General features: G+C 44.0%; 1 long non-coding RNA gene across 4 annotated transcripts; it reads left to right on the top strand.

Moving 5' to 3' along the window:
- The first annotated feature begins 11,768 nt into the window (after positions 1-11,768).
- On the top strand, positions 11,769-18,021 carry LOC134129065 (uncharacterized). 4 transcript variants are annotated; one of them, XR_009956251.1, is made up of 4 exons: positions 11,769-12,456; positions 12,901-13,008; positions 13,892-15,612; positions 15,686-18,021. It is a non-coding gene; the product is annotated as an uncharacterized LOC134129065 (long non-coding RNA). The 4 variants fall into 4 exon arrangements; XR_009956252.1 differs by having other exon boundaries at positions 13,892-15,450; positions 15,546-18,021; XR_009956250.1 differs by having other exon boundaries at positions 11,769-11,910; positions 12,295-12,456; positions 13,892-18,021.
- Positions 18,022-19,012: the final 991 nt, after the last annotated feature.

Here is a 19,012-nt window from a genome sequence, read left to right on the forward strand (position 1 = left end):
GATTTAACTAAAATATACAGTATGCCAATACATGTTGCCAAGTTCTTTTTCAATACTATTAAATATTGACTGCCGTTTGATCAGCATTATGCAGAAAAAGCTCAATTCCAGTGAATAATTAGTTCCTGATTTCATCTATTTACACTGTAAAACCTACAAAGAAAATGTGTTTTCTATGGAGCAAATTATTCCTCATACATTGAGTCCAAAAGGGGCCCTCATTGGAGAATAGGTGAAGTAGGTAGAATAAAATTAGTAGAGAAGTCAATTTGTGAATTCATTAGTGTTACATGTCCTCATGTTTTGTGTCTCTGCCTTTAACTGTGTGGGGGTAGTGTTTTGTTTTTTGTCATGGGTTACAGGTGTGCAGTGCTGGTTGGCTGTTGGCGAGGAGGCGTGGCTGTATAAAACCTGGGGAGCAATCAGCTAACGAGCTGGTGGCCCATATAACCAGCCTCGTTGAGGAACAGAGGGAGAGAAAGAGAAAGGAGAGGCGGTGTTTTGTCGTATGGCCTGGCTGACATTGGTTTTGTTTGAGAGCTGGTCGAGTGAGACCAAATGGTACTCTACCTCAGTCTGGAGAAGGGGTAGGTAGTTTTGCCCATGGGTGTACATTTTCCATCACGTAGGTAAACCTTTGTTACACACACTAAGTTAGCTGGGTGGGGTCACCCCTGTAGTTTTTGCACTAGAGAGGTGAGCTGGTTAGGGATAGAGTGTGTTAGGCAGGGAAAGGGGCGTAGAACAAAAGGGACCTTTTGTTTATTTCCTTACTTTGACCCCAATCCCCACAATCCCCTTCTCCTCCCTGATTTCGTTATGTGTGTACCTTTTTTGTTGTTGTTTGTTTGTGTCACCAACTAAATGTCCGACGGGGACCAAACACAAATATTTCGTGTCAGGCCTCATTTGTTTCAGCTGCACCCCCCCCCCCCACACTACGTCACTGTCCACTGCTCATTATACAGGGGGCGCCAGCACAGGTTTTTACGTTCCCCACCTGTAAAACGAGTTCCAACCTAGGTGGGAACGTAACAATTAGAAAACCAAGAAAATCAAGATCGAATGGCTCAAATGATTCTTTTCCTCTAATCCCCAAACTGTTGAATCTCGAATATTCATTGGCATAATAACATCCACAGACCGAGATATACATGCATGTCTATTGTTTCGCCCCCCACCCTCCCCCACCACTGTTGAATCATCTCACATCTTCTGTCTGCATCTCTGCTTTCAAATCCCTGCATCGCTCCTCCTGACTATCAGCTCAGCCACAAACCTGTCACTCTATGGGCCATGGCTGCCGGATATCTGTAACACACACACACACACACCCACACACGCGATTGCCCCCCCCCCCCCCCCCCGCTGCCCCTTTGGACTGTAATCAGTAGGGTCTCAGCTGGCCTGGCCATCTCTTCTGTGAGGGAAGCAGGGATCAGTGAGTCCTCCTGGGGATGACTTTCTACACTGCGCGTGTGTGTGTGTGTGTGTGTGTGTGTGTTTCTGATTTTTTCAAACAATTTGGTATTCAAACCATCTGATTTGGGAAAGCTTGTCTAATTAGGGACCTTATTGGGCATCCTCAATTTGGTTTTCGTTGCAGCTGCCTTCGATGTGTCGGTCGACCCGTGGGAGTCAGAGGTCAAGGCCAAAGAAAATGATTCTTTTAACACTGTGTTGTGATGTTTGATCCCACACCAGAAAGTTCTGGCACACTAAATAAAGTGTGTGAGGCATAAAAAAAAAGATATACCGGAAATTCATTTCAGGTCAATTCAATGCATCTTAAATGATGCTTCACCCGACAATATGTGTCTATGTGTTTGTGTATGAGAAAAGCTCAACAATATGTGTGTTCATACATGCATACTTGCGTCAGCCCAACGTGTGCATGTACAGTACATGTACCAGCTGTCCAGCACATGTTGCAGGAGTATGTGCGTGTGTTTGTATGTGTGTGTTGTCTAAAGCCCTGGAGGTCATTGGTGAGGTGATTATACTTCAGCGGCATCAGGTCTGGAGCACAAGCTGCTGCACTTACACATTGATTTCCTGTCACTCCAGATGGAAATTCATACTGTACACCGGCACCTTCTATCCCCAACCCCCGTCGTTCTATCTCTTTCACACACACACAGACCGACTAATCATCCTAAGACTGATGATTCCAAAGATAGCGGGTAAAAGGTGAGGGCTCAGGGTGGCTTTCTGGCAGCTCGCTGATGGTTTCAGTGAACATCCAGAAATGTATTCTGTAGGATCTGGACAAACTGTCAAAAGGGGTTATGAGGAAAGGTTACATCTGGAATTTAGATCTAAAATTAAAAAAAAGGCTAAAATGTTATTGAAATTCAAATGACCCGTCTCCCCCAGCATTACTCAATCTTACCACATGAATATGAATGGAGCTGTGGCCCCCGTCTGATTGTTCCTCAATATGCATGAGAGGAGAGGACTTGATGAATCCGTGAATGTATGTACTGATCCCCATTTGCGATCACTGGTCCAGGAAACCAATTGTCCTATAATGGGAGGCCCGTGCAGCATGGACATTAAATGTTATTTGGGCCCCAGCCCTGATACACAAGGAGGTCAGGGGTCGTGCAGATTTTGAAGGGAGCATCAGTCACACTTGACATTTGCCGATGACCTCTGGGGAGAGTGGAAGCTGTGAGGCCGCTGACAGTTCACCAGCAAAGGTGCAACGAATGGGAATGCATAGAAACACACGCAGGGGGGCGTGTGGAGGCGCACGCACACACACACTCGCGATCCAATTTGCAGCCCACACTCCCATGCCACACGTTGAAAAAGCCATTTATTGCTGGCTTTAAACATTTCTTGTAAATGGAGGTTACCATTAAGGCTTGTTCATTGCCGTGCTAACAGCCCCGGCCCCACTGACAGGTCACGGCTGCGTAAGTGGAGACACGTGAGTGATGACACCAACAGCTGGAGTTTATGCTAAAAGACACCACAAAAGGAGAACCATAATGTGGCGTCACGCCATGTAATAGCTTTCCACCCAACAAATTTGACCTGTATTTAAAATGACGCATTTTGTATAATTCTCTTCTTACCCGTTTGATATGGCCATTATTTGGCAATTTACGTCTTTCTGATCTTTGGATTAAAATTGCACATAAACTGTATTTTTTTCCGAGCTCCAATTTCTTTATTCGTTTTACTTTTGTATTTTAGTTTGCTACTCTATACTGACATCGATTTTAGGAAAATGTATTAAATTGTACTCCATGACAGCTATTTAAATAAAATGAATTTATTTGAAAGCCATGGTGAATATTTACTTTGAGAGATTAATGCATCTAAAGGTAATGCATTTTAAATAATGTAAATGAAGTACATCAGTACTTTGATCCACTTCATGACTAATAGTGTTTCTGAAGAGTAATTCCCTAATGCCCCAACACAATGTTATTGAAGTACTGTTATAGTGTAAATGTATGAACAGCATAGGTGGAAATTATATTCGCTTAATATATATATATATATATAAGTAACATAAACGCATTAATATATGCGATCAATGTGGCCAATATTAACGCAACAAAATATTTTCCCCTAGTTAACGTACATTTGTTTACTTCCGGGAGCAGAACACCGAAAAGTGCATGTTTGTGATCACACTGGCATCAAATATTGTATGCATGACTCATAGCTGAGTATTTTTCTCAGCTGGGTATTGCTTTATATTTTTGTATTTATTTATTTGAGCATACTTAAAATACCAAAATAATTGATTATCAAAATTGTTACTAACCTGAGGTTGTGAACTTATTTCCAAAGAATGAGCTGGATGCTGTGACAGACTGAAGACTGTTTGGATTATGTTTGATGACATTTGATGAGCTGTTTTCCAGCTGTTGTCTAGTAGACCATTTTCTTGCTCCCTGTCTCTCTCTCACACACACACACACACACACACACACACACATACACACACACACTTCTTCCATAATTGATGTGGGAGACTAGGCTCCCCAGGGGTCATCTCCTCTCCTCATCCCATTTCCCCAAGCTGTTCTTGGCTGTGTTCTGTTCAGCTTCTCTCTCTCCTTCTACTATGCGTCGTCTTTCATTTCACCCCTCCATCCCCTGCCTTTCATCTGGTCCAGCCATTTACATGCCTGCTGGCCCTCATCCAGCCATTTGATGTGCTGACGACGCGAAGTGTAGTGGAGGGAGGGGGGGGTTACCAGTTCAGCGAAGCACTGATTGCAGGATGCTTTTATTTTGCACCTCCTCTTCGTTTGCCCCCCTGCTGCGCTTCTCCGTGTCTATATCTGTATCTTGTGTACAAACTCACTCTCCTCCATGCACACACACACACACACACACACAAAATCATCACTGTGCCATTTGCTCTCAAACACAGATGCACACTGTGTGGTCCGTCCCCCTCTCTCAATCCCCCCAGAGACTTTTATCGCAATGTGCCTGAGTCCCTGTCCAGATGTTAAGTGTCTTCCTGGCTGGTGGAGATTGTAAGGAGAAGCCAGGCCATCGCACACAAACACACGCACAATTATCGTGAGAACATCAGACCCTAGTAATGGAAAGCAAACCCACGCACACAGAGGTGCTCAGACCCCTCACTGGTCACCCATAATATGATATACAGTCCCGGCAATATATCTCATTCGCATAATAAATTACTGACTACTTTAATTATTTTACACAGTGTTTCTCAACCCATCAAACCCGTCACGCACGTTTTTTCTAGGTAATTTTGCAATTTTACGATGCGTTGAAATCATTTTCATTGGATTTATTATCAAGATTACTGAAATGGAACATGTTTCATTACTGAAGTAAATAAAGAACACACACTTCATAAAATCTCTTCAACTGGGATTTTAATACGCTCTACTATTCCGATTTTGAAAGGGAATATCTTGTTTTTACAACCCATCACCGGACGCCAATCAAAATATCTTGATGCACACAATGCTAACCTGTGTGGGACCTGAGAAACATTCTGTGAAATCTAACAGGAACGAAAATTAAAATCAATCAATCTGCAGGGGACAAGAATGATTAAAATCATGCTACCATCCATTTTTTTATAAATGTTTAAAAGGTTCAATTCAATGTGTGATTGGTTTAAAGTTTAATTGGGCCAAAACATTAAAATCCCACACCATTGCAGAGTGTTTCTGCTGTAGACGATGATGCTCGAGTGGCCCAGTTTTCGATGGGTTACGCTGTAGCCCGAGGACACTGTCTGGAGGCTCTGTCTGGTTGGGGGGCCTCGGAGGCAGGCCTGGAGCCCAGAGAGGGCCCCTGCTCTCTTGGGGACCTGCGGCCATCCTCAGCCCACCAAACCAGGTGGACTAGGTGGTGATTGGCTTGCTCCCTACAGTGTTCTCTGAGAAAAATAGTGGTATGAACAGAAATACGCCCATGTAGAGGAGCGAGATGAATAAATCATTGGGCATTGGAAATCATTTCGACCGAGAACAATTTCAGAAAAGTAAAACGATTCTTGTTCTTGTAGGCCTATTCTCCAGCTGTTTTGGCTGTGTTTATGGGTAATTTGGAGCTGAAAATTTTGTTCAGCTGTGCCCATTTTACCACCATCATACCAATCTGGCGTCTTGGGGCAGAGTCAGGAGCCGGGACTGGGGGGGGTTCGTGGTCTCCTCCCCCCCCCGGGCTCCTTCTCCTCGGGTTGAGGAGATCCCGGAGCTCGAAGCACTCTTGCTGGTAGCTCCTGGGACTGAAAACGAAGTTGGTCTTCCGCTGGAAAAATGGGCTCCTCAAATCAAGGTAGTCGGGGCCCAAATCGCTCCAGGAGACTGCTGAGTCCTTACATGGTCGCGTCATTCTGTCAGGACCGGGTTGCTGCTGGTGCAGGCTGAAGGAGGGAGGACTCAAACGCAGGCTTCGCAAACAGGTGCTCTTTATTCAAAACAAAACCGAGGAAGGCCGTGCACCAACGATGACTGACTTAGACAATGACACGACCAGGGACAACAGGCACACAGGGCTTAAATACACTAGGGAGGTGCAGGTGATTGGACACAAGTGGAAACAATCAGGCAATCATCGGACAAGGCAGGAAGGGAAGTTACCCAGGGACACAAGAGACATGAAAATACAACATAAGACAGGAAGCGGAACCAAACCGTGACAGAAAGTTGGCTGACCGCTGCATCTTAGGGAGGGGCCAGAGGCAGAAGACCTCACTGTGTCACCTGTAGTGGTAGTCAGGTTTGCTGCAACAATCAGGCTCAGACTAATTGAGTGCTGGTTGCTGGTAATTGAGTGCTTGATCTGGTTAGGTTTCATAACATTTTACAGCACTTCCAGTGAGCTGAGATATTCAGGGCAGACGACCATCAGCTTATAGGCAGTTTGTATATAAGCGCCTCTGTATGGGGCGCCGTTTGTAAAATGTTGCACGTTCTAAAATCCTGCCCAGTTTTCGTACATTTAGCATTATCATATGAATTAAAAAAGCAGGACAATATTCACATGTCACTTTTTCAAACATTTTGAGACAAAATCATCATCAATCATCAATCAATTCATTTAGATTTAAATGTAACATTGACATTTAGATTTAACATTTATATTTAACATTTACATTTATATTTAACATTTATATATCATATTTACATTTACATTTAACATGTATTATTTAACAACTTTGATTAGCAAATAAGAAAGACTGAATATAGTCTTGGGACTTTGGGAGGAAGCCGGAGTACCCGGAGAGAACCACAGGGAGAGTCTCAAAGACTGTCTCACTCTGTCTCAGAGACTGTCTCACTCTGATTTACATTTAACATTTAGATTTAGATTTAACATTTATATATAACATTTAACATTTACATATACATTTAACATTTATTATTTAACAACTTTGATTAGCAAATAAGAAATAAGAAAGACTGAATATAGTCTTGGGACTTTGGGAGGAAGCCGGAGTACCCGGAGAGAACCACAGGGAGAGTCTCAAAGACTGTCTCACTCTGTCTCAGAGACTGTCTCAAAGACTGTCTCACACTGTCTCACAGACTGTCTCACTCTGATTTACATTTAACATTTAGATTTAGATTTAACATTTATATATAACATTTAACATTTACATATACATTTAACATTTATTATTTAACAACTTTGATTAGCAAATAAGAAATAAGAAAGACTGAATATAGTCTTGGGACTTTGGGAGGAAGCCGGAGTACCCGGAGAGAACCACAGGGAGAGTCTCAAAGACTGTCTCACTCTGTCTCAGAGACTGTCTCACTCTGATTTACATTTAACATTTAGATTTAGATTTAACATTTATATATAACATTTAACATTTACATATACATTTAACATTTATTATTTAACAACTTTGATTAGCAAATAAGAAATAAGAAAGACTGAATATAGTCTTGGGACTTTGGGAGGAAGCCGGAGTACCCGGAGAGAACCACAGGGAGAGTCTCAAAGACTGTCTCACTCTGTCTCAGAGACTGTCTCAAAGACTGTCTCACACTGTCTCACAGACTGTCTCACTCTGATTTACATTTAACATTTAGATTTAGATTTAACATTTATATATAACATTTAACATTTACATATACATTTAACATTTATTATTTAACAACTTTGATTAGCAAATAAGAAATAAGAAAGACTGAATATAGTCTTGGGACTTTAAGGAGGAAGCCGGAGTACCCGGAGAGAACCACAGGGAGAACATGAAGACTCCTCACAGAGAGGCCAACGAGCAGAGTCAAACCCAGGACCTTAGTGCTGTGAGGCGACAGTGCTAACTACCACACAACACAACCAGAAGCTGTTGTAGAAAGGGGGGGCAATGACTCTCCCACTGTCTCGGAGACTGTCTCACAGACTGTCTCAAAAACTGTCTCACACTGTCTCACAGACTGTCTCAAAGACTGTCTCAAAGACTGTCTCACTCTGTCTCAGAGACTGTCTCACAGACTGTCTCACACTGTCTCACACTGTCTCACAGACTGTCTCAAAGACTGTCTCACTCTGTCTCAGAGACTGTCTCAAAGACTGTCTCACACTGTCTCACAGACTGTCTCAAAGACTGTCTCACACTGTCTCACAGACTGTCTCAAAGACTGTCTCACACTGTCTCAGAGACTGTCTCACAAACTGTCTCAAAGACTGTCTCACTCTGTCTCAGAGACTGTCTCACACACTGTCTCACTCTGTCTCAGAGACTGTCTCACACACAGTCTCACACTGTTAAGCCATTATTGAAATACTTTTTTGCCATAACATTGTTTAAGTCTGATCCTTTGTATTGATCTGGTTACGTTTCGTGAGCTGAGATATTCAGGGCAGACGACCATCAGCTTATAGGCAGTTTGTATATAAGTGCCTCTGTGAGCGTAGTCTGCCAGGTGACTCATAGTCACAAAAGAATGTTCCAAGGCATGCTGAGGTGTTATTCTTGTTTCAGCATCTGAATTGAGCAACATTTGAAGGAGATTTGAAAATGCCTCTTTGTCTTTAAGTGCAACTTTGCCAGTTGCCTTTGAATATTTGTCTACTGCGTTAGTCAAATTTCCAACTTGGTTGAATCGCCATTTTGTATATAACTTCTCGTTATCATTTTGCTCCCTGTACTCTTCTGGTGTCTTTAGTGTCCATTGTGAATTGGCACAGCTGCGATTTCTCTTGAAATACTGGTGAGTGTATTCTCCAGCATCTAGCAGGTGGTCTTGTGGCTGACCCAGTAGACAGCAAAGAGTTTTCATTACATTGTATGTTGAATTATTATTGAAGATATTCCGGCCAAAAAATAGACATGCCAAGACACATCCCAGTGTCCACATGTCAATGGCTTCTGATATGGGGAGCCCCAAGGACACTTCTGGTGCTCGGTATGCACAAGGTTGCATAATCATTCCATCCCATACTTCCCAGGTTGGCATGGCCAAACCAAAATCTATTAATTTCACTCTGAAGGGCTCATCTTGGTGGTTGACGAGCATAATGTTGTTAAGATTTAGGTCTGTGTAAAGGAGGCCGATACGCTTTAGCGCGTTAAATGCTACAAGTAGCTGACAAGTTATGGGACGGATTTCATTAAGAGTAAAGTTTGCCTTCTCTATCATCAAATCCTGAAGGCTCCTGTCTAGCAACTCAAAAGTGATGCAAGACATGTCATTGACTATGAAATTGTCCATGAATCTCACCAAGTTGTTTTTCTCTGGGTCAAGGGTCCTGAGCTTTTCCAGCATTTCTACTTCCTTGGCGTAATAATCAACCTTATTGAGGAACTTTATGGCCGTATTCTCGTTTGTTTTCAAATTGACAGCCTTAACTACTTGTCCATAAGATCCTTCTCCAATATGCTCTAATACTTTGTATTTTACAGGCTTGTTGCGGAGTAAAGGAAGCGATGGTTCCGGTGGGGTTAAAGTTACACGTTTGGATTCTATGCAGAGTGCTTCCTCAGGACTGGAGTTGAGATATTCATCACATTCGTTTGAATCACACACAGGGCAGACGACCATCAGCTCAAACGCAGTTTGTTTATAAGCGCTTTTGGAAGTGTAGTGTGCCAGGTGACTCATAGTGACAAAAGAATGCTCTAAGGCATGCTGAGGTGTTATTCTTGATTCAGCATCTGTATTGAGCAACATTTGAAGGAGATTTAAAAATGCCCTTCTGTCTTTAAGTGCAATCCCGTCAATTGCCTTTAAATATTTGTCTACTGCGTCAGTCAAATTTCCGACATGGTCGAATGGCCACTTTGACAATTGCAGCTTGTTATCATTTTGCTTCTTGTACTCTTCTGGTGTTTTTAGTGTCCATCCTGAATTGACAGAACAGTCATTTCTCTTGAAATACTGGTGAGTGTATTTTCCAGCATCTAGCAGGTGGTCTTGTGGCTGACCCAACAGACGGCAAACTGTTCTCATTACGTCGTATGTTGAGTCTCCATTGAAGATATCATGGCCAAAAAACAGAGATGCCAAGACACATCCCAGTGACCACATGTCGACAGCTTCTGATATGGGGAGCCCCAAGGTCACTTCTGGTGCTCGGAATGCACGAGGTTGCATAATTTTTCCTTCTCTCACTTCGGATGCTGGAATGGCCAAACCAAAGTCAATTAATTTCAACTTAAAGGGTTGATCTTGGTGGTTGACAAGCATAATGTTGTCTGGTTTCAGGTCTGTGTAAAGAATGCCAATATCCTTTAGCGCGTTAAATGCTACAAGTAGCTGAAGAGTTATGGGACGGATTTCATTAAGAGTCAATGGTGCCCTTCTCTGTACCATCAAATCCTGAAGGCTCCTGTCTAGCAACTCAAAAGTGATGCAAGACATGTCATCGATTATGAAATTGTCCATGAATCTCACCAAGTTGTTTTTCTCTGGGTCAAGGGTCCTGAGCTTTTCCAGCATTTCTACTTCCTTGGCGTATTCATCAACGTATTTGAGGAACTTTATGGCCGTATTCTCGTTTGTTTTCAAATTGACACACTTCACTACTTGTCCATAATCTCCTTCTCCAACACAGTCCACTATTTTGTATTGTACAGACTTGTTGCAGATTATAGAGAGCTTTTGTTCCTGCGATGGTTGCAGTGGCATTGGAGTTACACAGTTGGATTCAATGCAGTGTGCCTCCTCAGAGTTGGAGCTGTCAATTTTTGAGAATAAATCTTGTGAGTCAGTGGTTTCACACGCAGGGTAAACGACCATCATCAGCTCAAAGGCAGTTCGTGTATAAATGCCTCTGTGAGCGTAGTCTCCCAGGTGACTCATAGTCACAAAAGAATGTTCCAAGGCATGCTGAGGTGTTATTCTTGATTCAGAATCTGAATTGAGCAACATTTGAAGGAGATTTAAAAATGCCCTTGTGTCTTCAAGTTCCTCCTCCTCAATTGCATCTGAATAGATATCTACTGCGTCAGCCAAATTTCCGACATGGTCGAATCGCCACTTGGTTGATTGCAGTTTGTTATCATGTTGCTTCATGGACTCTTCTGGTGTCTTTAGTGTCCATCGTGAATTGGCTAAGCTGTGATTTCTCTTGAAATACTGGTTAGTGTTTTTTCCAGCATCTAGCAGGTGGTCTTGTGGCTGACCTAACAGACAGCAAACTGTTTTCATTACGTTGTATGTTGATTCTCCATTGAAGATATCCTGGCCAAAAAACAGAGATGCCAAGACACATCCCAGTGACCACATGTCAACGGCTTCTGATATGGGGAGCCCCAAGGACACTTCTGGTGCTCGGTATGCACAAGGTTGAATGATCATTCCTTCAGTCGCTTCGGATGTTGGAATGGCCAAACTAAAGTCAATTAGTTTCACCCTGAAGGGCTGATCTTGGTGGTTGACAAGCATAATGTTGTCTGGTTTCAGGTCTGTGTAAAGAATGCCTATTTCATTTAGTGCGGTAAATGCTACAAGTAGCTGACAAGTTATGGGACGGATTTCATTAAGAGTCAATGGTGCCCGTCTCTGTACCATCAAATCCTGAAGGCTTGTGTCTAACATCTTGAAGGTGAGACAAGCCAGTGGACTGTGAAACTGAAGTTAAAACTTAAGACTTGAGTTCACTGTGCTTTTCAGTTGTGGGAATGGAATAGAAGGTTCAACATCAGAGCGTGTGATGTCATCAATGGAATCATGTGATGTCTTGGAATGACCTCATCAAATGGAACCACGTGATGTCCAACGGGCGGGGCGAGTGCATCGGAGCAGACTCGTCTGTTATTGTGGGAGCCAAATATCCCATAATGCATTTCACCTCAGCAACAGGAAACAAAGATAGAGGGAAACAAACACAACTGTATATCGAAGTTTATAAATACTACTTAATTTAAGAAACGGAATGTAATTTTAGGACTTTTTCAGACGAGAAGTTAGTTGTTTAAGCAACTTTTCTGCGGTCGGTTTGTCAATATTCAGCATTTGTAACAATTTGCTCCGTGGATGTCGGAGATGTGAGGTGTAGTTAACGGGACCGTCAGACCCTCCAGCACCGGGCGGTCAGCTCATCTCACCCCGGAGAGAGCAGCCTGTTATCGTCAAGTCTTCTGTGAAATGCTCCGCTGGATTTCACGTCTCCGTAGAGATATAAGCAGGGTTCGAAATGAGGGGGGTCTGGGGTGGTCCCGGATCCCCCATAAAGCCATTGGGGACCCCCCATAAGAATTTATTTTTAGATTTTGGGGGGTCCCCGAAAAATATTTTTAACATTAAAAATGATTGTGTAATTATAGGTCTTTAGTGACGTTTTATATTTATAACAAAAAATTACTTTATTTCCTAGCGCGATTGAGCAGCAATCAGGGCAGCTAATAGCGTCACAGATTGTTGTCGTGGTCCTCCGGAGTAAACAGTACAGTCTGTGACGCATACACGTAGGTCCTTGAACGCGGCAAAAACGAAGCCTCACAAAGAGTGAAATCTAAAGAACCCTAATGAAAATCCCGTAAGTGCTTCGATTATGTTTATATCTCCATAATAATTGCTTATTATAGTAAAATATTTGGAGTTGGTGTTCCTATATCAAAAGTTGCATTAGTTTGTGCATAATGATTAGAAGAGTGCGTTTGTCAACGTTTCTTGCTGTATGTGAATGAAGCCAAACTGCCAGCTAATAGCAGACAGTTAGCAGTTAGCTAGACTAGTTATTCAAAGCTAGCATGCCAACATAATTGTCCAGTCAGTGATTACGAAAGATAGCGAGGACTTAATTCAAGTCTGTGAGTTTTGAATGGGAAAATGTCATCCACGTGAATCGTGTAGATCCGAAGAGGTTTTTTTTGGGGGGGGGGGGGGGGGGTCCGAGACCCGGTGCTAATACGGTACAGGTGTCTTAACGGTCGTTATCTACCAGACCGAATAGTAACTCTGATTTCGGTGCCTTATTTAGATGCCACTTAAATGCCTCCCGCTTCTCCCTGATGCTCCGAAAACGGACGTTTGAGGGAAGTGAAACAGCGCCGCACGGGACGCTAGTAAACACTACACTGGACAGCAGGTAACGTTAGCCTACCGTTAGCTAGCAGCTAAAGTATATACTTATTTTAAATATGTCAATGGAGCAACCACGGTTAAAATACTGACAGCTAAACGGTGTAAAAGTGTGTCTGTGTTTCACTGAACAGTCTGTAGCTGCCGTTGTCTGAAAAACAAACAGATGTTGCGTTCACGTGAAATTCACCTCGCCAGCCTTGTGCTGCATTCGAAGGTGTTGTAAAATACCCTTTTCCCATTGTTTTTGTCGTTTAACAGTAATTTACTGGTGAAATAAGTTTTTGTTATAAGTTATTGTTATTACATTATTAATAATTCATTTAATGTTGAGCTCACTATCGTTTCCTTTTTTTTTACTAACAAAAAAAAGAAGCAGGGGTGCCCTGTAGGTCTTCTCTCCAACCCCAGTTAACACTAACCTGATGAAGTTGTTAACAAATAAATAAAATATGTGCCTGATCACTTAACATGTTGATTTTGAATAATGTGGTTACTATTAATAAATATTGCAGAAATATCACTATAAATTAGTTTAGATTTTTGCATTTTATTTTTTATTTTTACTATGACCATACTTTTCTACATGGGACAATGTCAACATGAACTGTATCTAACATTGCACAACGTTTTAAATAACATGGGGAATTCCAAAGTCCACATATCAGAAGCATGTCTATTTTTAGTCTGCATATCATGGGCACTTGCTAAGATGTTGTGATCAAACGAGGAGCAGTGTTTTAGAGAGCTGATTATACATCATGGCTCTCTGTTCTTCTTAAATGAATTCATCGGCTCTCTGGGTGTTATGTGGTGTAATCGGTGGACCCAAAAGCACGCACACAGCAGTTCGATCTCTAGCCAATGACTTTTATTTCCCGCCCAACCAGGGAGGTGAACAAGAAAAAACAAAACAAACGAAGAAGGCAGATTCTCAAAGGGAGGAAACACAAAGCGCTGCTCAGGCTCAACTGAAGTCGGGAGGGAAACTCCACCCACGTCTTGTGGTCCGAGGGGATGGGGCAGGGTTCAGGTGTGGAAACCCGAGGTCCGGCACCATTATCAAAAGTCCAATCAAGAACGTGTACTCCGTGGTACGCCGCGGTTCTGGCACTGCAGAGGCCAAAAAACAAAATGTGCAAACAGGCAAGAAAACTCTGATGGATTAAAGACAGCACCTGAGACCAGCCTGGGAACTCTGAAGCCTTTATGCCCGCCACTGGTGATCCCTGGAATGAGCCACAGCTGAGCTATCGAGAGAGGCAGAACACAGAGGTGGAAACTCTAGATTGACAAAACAGAACAAAAGCACAGACAGGGCAAAAAACAACAGATATGCAGATTGGGTCCCTAACACTGGGATTGTAATCCATCTCTTTCTGATGCCATAGCTGTTCATGGCATATTCATCCAGAATCCAAGGAAGTTATAAACCCAATGATATTTACAACACAGTTCTGAAAAAATGAATAACTAAATGAAAATGACTCAGAAATGTTGACCATAAGAACTTCACTTTTGGCTGAACAGACCCTTCAACCAAAACCCTTTAAACTGCATGTCCACATGTTCTGGTCCTTGAAGTTCAGTTGCAATGCTGATGGCCCCCTGTCCAATGTGTTGGATGTCTTTGTACAAACTGTATGCGTAACATCAGACATGCTCCAGTGAATGCCTGTGTCACCAGCTGCATAATAGTAGTAATAAGAGGGCGGGTATGGGGGTTTGACCTGTCATAATTTATGACTGACAGTGCGTAATCAAAGAGTCTGTTAAAGGTGTTAGTAGTCATAAAACAATAAAATGGTTTTAGAGGAAGAATAAACATAAGTTTTATCAGAAGGTGTTTTTATACGACCGGTCACCCCCTCTGATCCAGGTAGAAATCAAACATGGCTCCTAGACATTCGGGTTTTGAACCACTGAACCACTGGCAATGGAATGAGAACATCATACCCTCCATCTCCATGTTTATGATCATGAATAACGTCCATGTTGGGGGAGCCCGCATCATGGGGGCTGCGGAAGTACTTTTAAACGGGCTGAAATCTGCAGACAAAGCCATCGAAAAAATGTATGAGACCTTGATCGGGGAAGACAAACACAAAATTAAACAACTGCAGAAGCTTCTCAACTGGTATGGTGAAGAGGGTGAGGCACCCGATGAAATTGATGTTGATGATGACGAAACTGATGTTGCTGAGACGGACGTTGATGATGAGACCGACAATGATGTGTAAAAAAAACATGTTGAGAGAGAGAGAGAGAGAGAAAATCAAATAAAATCAAAAACAATGTGAAAATCTTGAGTGTCTTAATGTAGCAGGTGGCACCATGGGGTGGCGCTGTGGGGTCAAGGCGGTGCACCTATAAAAGGGGAAGTGGCATTTTGCCATGAAGTGCCAGTTTCCTGTTGGGTGGCCAGGGTATGGTTGGGCCCCCAGTAGTGGTGAGAAATCCCCATTCTCTTTTGATCTGTAAATATATTTCTGTTTATTCTTTCATATGTACGGGTGGTAGATTTTAATGGAGTATGCATGACAGGATCGGGAGGAGAGGCACCGATCCGGGCAAAGAGAGAACGAATGGGTGTGAGAGTTTGACACAGCAGGTATGTTGGGTATTTTAAGTATGAATTAAGGTATGAATTAAAGTTCGTTGTTGGTAATTGTGTTGTGTTTCAGTTATTATCCCGCTACCTGCTGTCCTTTTGTTAGTTTTGTTTTTTGTTCTCTGTGGTTAGTCCGCTCCTGGTTCATTGTGTTTTGTTTCTTGCGTGTTTTTGATGTAAGAGCGGACTAACCACTTTAAGTTTGTTTGTTTGTCTGTTTTTCTGATCACTTTCCCCACATTCCTAGTTATACAGCAGTGCCCCGGGCAAACCCCGTACCTATAGTGTGAACTGAACGGGGGGGGTTGTTTGCAGTGTTGTGCCCTGATTTGCCGTGGTTGGCCTTATACCGAAGTGTGCTGTGCCGTTTTAAGCGGGTTTGACCGCGGTGTGTTGCAGGGTAACTCAGGGGCGCTCAGAGCCTGCAATGTGTCGGTGTATGTGGGGTCGAATTAGACCTATCTGCAATAAATATTGTTAAAATGTATTCGGCTTCTGTTTCTTATATTCATAAGTTAACATTTGGCGTTGCTTTTGACACTAAGAACCTTGGGGAAGTGATCTTTTTTTTCCTTTTTTCTTTTTTTTTCTTTATAAGGACAGCAGGCGCGGTCGACAGATAGCAGACAAATGGAGGGTGCTTCTAGCGGCGGAGAGCAGGAAGAGTCCGGCAGACCAGCCATGTTACAGCAAATGAAGGATCTTGAAAAGGAATTGGCGAATTTGAAGACCGCGGCGTCAACCACTGATCCGGATCAGCCCTCCCCCTCATCGGGAGCGACAGGTGGAGAAGGCAGCGGACATACTGACACTGTGATTTATGTGCGAAAGGACCGGAAAATGGCGCTGTTCTCTGGAAACCTGGACATTGTCAATTCGTTAACATTGGATGAATGGATCGAGCAAATGAGAAACTTTGTTCAGACACGGGGACGAACCGAAAAAGATCGTGCACAGATGATTTTTGACCATCTAGAGGGAGCGGCCAGAACGGAGATAAGGTTCTTACCATCATCCCAAAGGGAACAAGTTCAATGTGTTTTCAATGTTCTGAAGGAAGTGTATGGCTGCATGAATTCGCGAATATCATTACAACGCAGGTTTTATAACCGGAATCAACTAGATGATGAGTCCTTGCTTGAGTCTTCATTTGCATTGATGGGCTTAATGGATCAGGTGGGCAAGACTGATGCACAAGTGACATCCAAAGATTTACGTGACCAATTTTGTGATGGGGTGAGGGATCGGACCATGACAGTTAGACTGAGAGATTTGGCGAATGCTAATCCACGGTGGACAATTCGGGAGGTTAGAGGGGAAGCCATAAAATAGATGGCACAGTTTGGGGATCAGCCCGCTAGGTTTAAGTGCAATGCCAGTCCGGTCTTGAATGAAGTGTCTGTTTCACGTGAAAGCGCAGCGTCAAGCTCCACTGAATATGGTGAACTAGTGTCTTTGTCAAAGGCTCAGCAGACTCAATTAGACTTGGTCATGAAGGCCTAGTAATGTACCTTCATCCAAAGAGGGCAGCTTTAGACCCTGGAGAACAGCTAATGGAAAACCAATCTGCTTTAAGTGTGAACCGAGTGGGCACATTGCCCGTTATTGTCCCACCATTGTTAAAACGGATCTTAACGATGTTACTCACTTTACCAAGCAAGGGAGAAAATTGGAACACGCCAGTATGCAGAGCCAAGCACTGGTGGGGGGCTTGCAGGGCTTGGACCAGGCTGTTAATCCAGACGTATGTAATGTGGTTGGTGAATGTTTGGATGGGGAGGTGAATTTTTCAGGGGTTAACGTTAATTGCCTGTTGGATAGTGGCTGGTTACAACCCCGAGCCGCTCCCCCTCTTTCCCCTCTGCAGCCGAGCTGAAAACATGCCCGCCACGACAGTGTGCGAACCAAATAATTGCTAAAAGGAAGTCTTTGAGAACAGGTTTCTCAAGCCAGGTGGCACATTAGACCAGGGGCTCATCTTTCTTTTTCCAAAATTCATCACAAACTGCTTGAGAAAGCTGTTGTACTATGATAATTGGTGATGAAAATAAAGCATGCTCAATAAGATGTACTTGTGTTTACTAACTGTTTATTCAGCGAAGGAGTGAAGTTCCCAGCTGGCATCGATAAGGTGTACAGTAACGCCGAGGTAGTTATCGTTGTTGACAGATGTCCAATGGTCCCCAGTCAGTGCTACACACTAGAGATGTGTCGTTCGTGAACGATTCGTTCGTTTTGAACGAATCTATACAATGACTCGGAAGTGACGAATCCGCTCAATAAGCGATTCGTTCATTTCCTCGTGGCCGCGCATTCGTGACTTCAGTCAAGGAAACAGAAACGGTTCGTTCATTTCCCAACTGGGTTTTCGTGGGCGAGTCTATGGATCATTTTTCACGCGACCTGCATTGGTTTAGTAGTTACTTCATTCCCTTTCACATGACCACTGTTTTAGAAAGACATTCATTCACAAGTCATAATGACTGCTTTTGTTATTTTCGGGTCGGCAAGTGTCCGCTGTGCCTCCTGCACGTAGCCCGGCGGCAGCATGTAAACAAACACCGACCAGGATGAAACAAGCAAAATCACGGGGGAGTAAACGGGTTGCAGTTAATGATAAAACAAATCCTAGTGATAGGTCGTTGCACATATTTGAGTAGAAGCACACTCCGTCTTACCGGCGAGCTCCGTGTCGCGGTCCGCTCCGAGCAGCTGGAAGCCCGCCAGCTGGAGCGCGGAGTCCGGTATCGATCGACGGAGCCACCGAAGCACAACACGGGGGATGTAGAAACATTTCGGCTGATGTTTGGGGGGTGGGGGGGCATTGGTATTTTCTCAATAAAGAATGCGTGGTTACCCCTTGCTTGTAAACAAATATTGCACCAGCAATCTGGGGGCCGGAAGGGGCGGAGACGAGACTCTGGGGGCCGGAACGGGCGGAGACGAGACTCTGGGGGCCGGAACGGGCGGAGACGAGACTCTGGGGGCCCACTCGGGCTGGGACGGGCGTCTGGGGGCCCACTCGGGCTGGGACGGGCGTCTGGGGGCCCCCTCGGGTTGGGACGGGCGTCTGGGGGCCCCCTCGGACTGGGACGGGCATCGTGGACGGTGTTGCTGCCGCCGAACGCGGAGGTCCAGGACGTGGGGATCGTACCTGGCCTGGAGGAGGGCGGCCAGCTCCAGCACCTGCTCCCCGCGTGCGCTGAGGACTGGAGGCTGGGCGCTGGCCTCCCACTGCGAGTCCCAAGCGGTGTCTGGACAGCGGCGAGGGCGTCGACCGGGACGCCGCCCGGAGCCTGCTGGCGAGCCGGGGTCGGCGTTACGCCTGGCAGCCTGCTGCCCCACAGTTTTGCACTCGGTGACTCGCAAGCCATCTAGAAGTTAGTGTGTCCCTTTGAAT

Source organism: Pungitius pungitius, chromosome 5 (assembly GCF_949316345.1).
Source record: "Pungitius pungitius chromosome 5, fPunPun2.1, whole genome shotgun sequence".
NCBI classification, from domain to species: domain Eukaryota; kingdom Metazoa; phylum Chordata; class Actinopteri; order Perciformes; family Gasterosteidae; genus Pungitius; species Pungitius pungitius.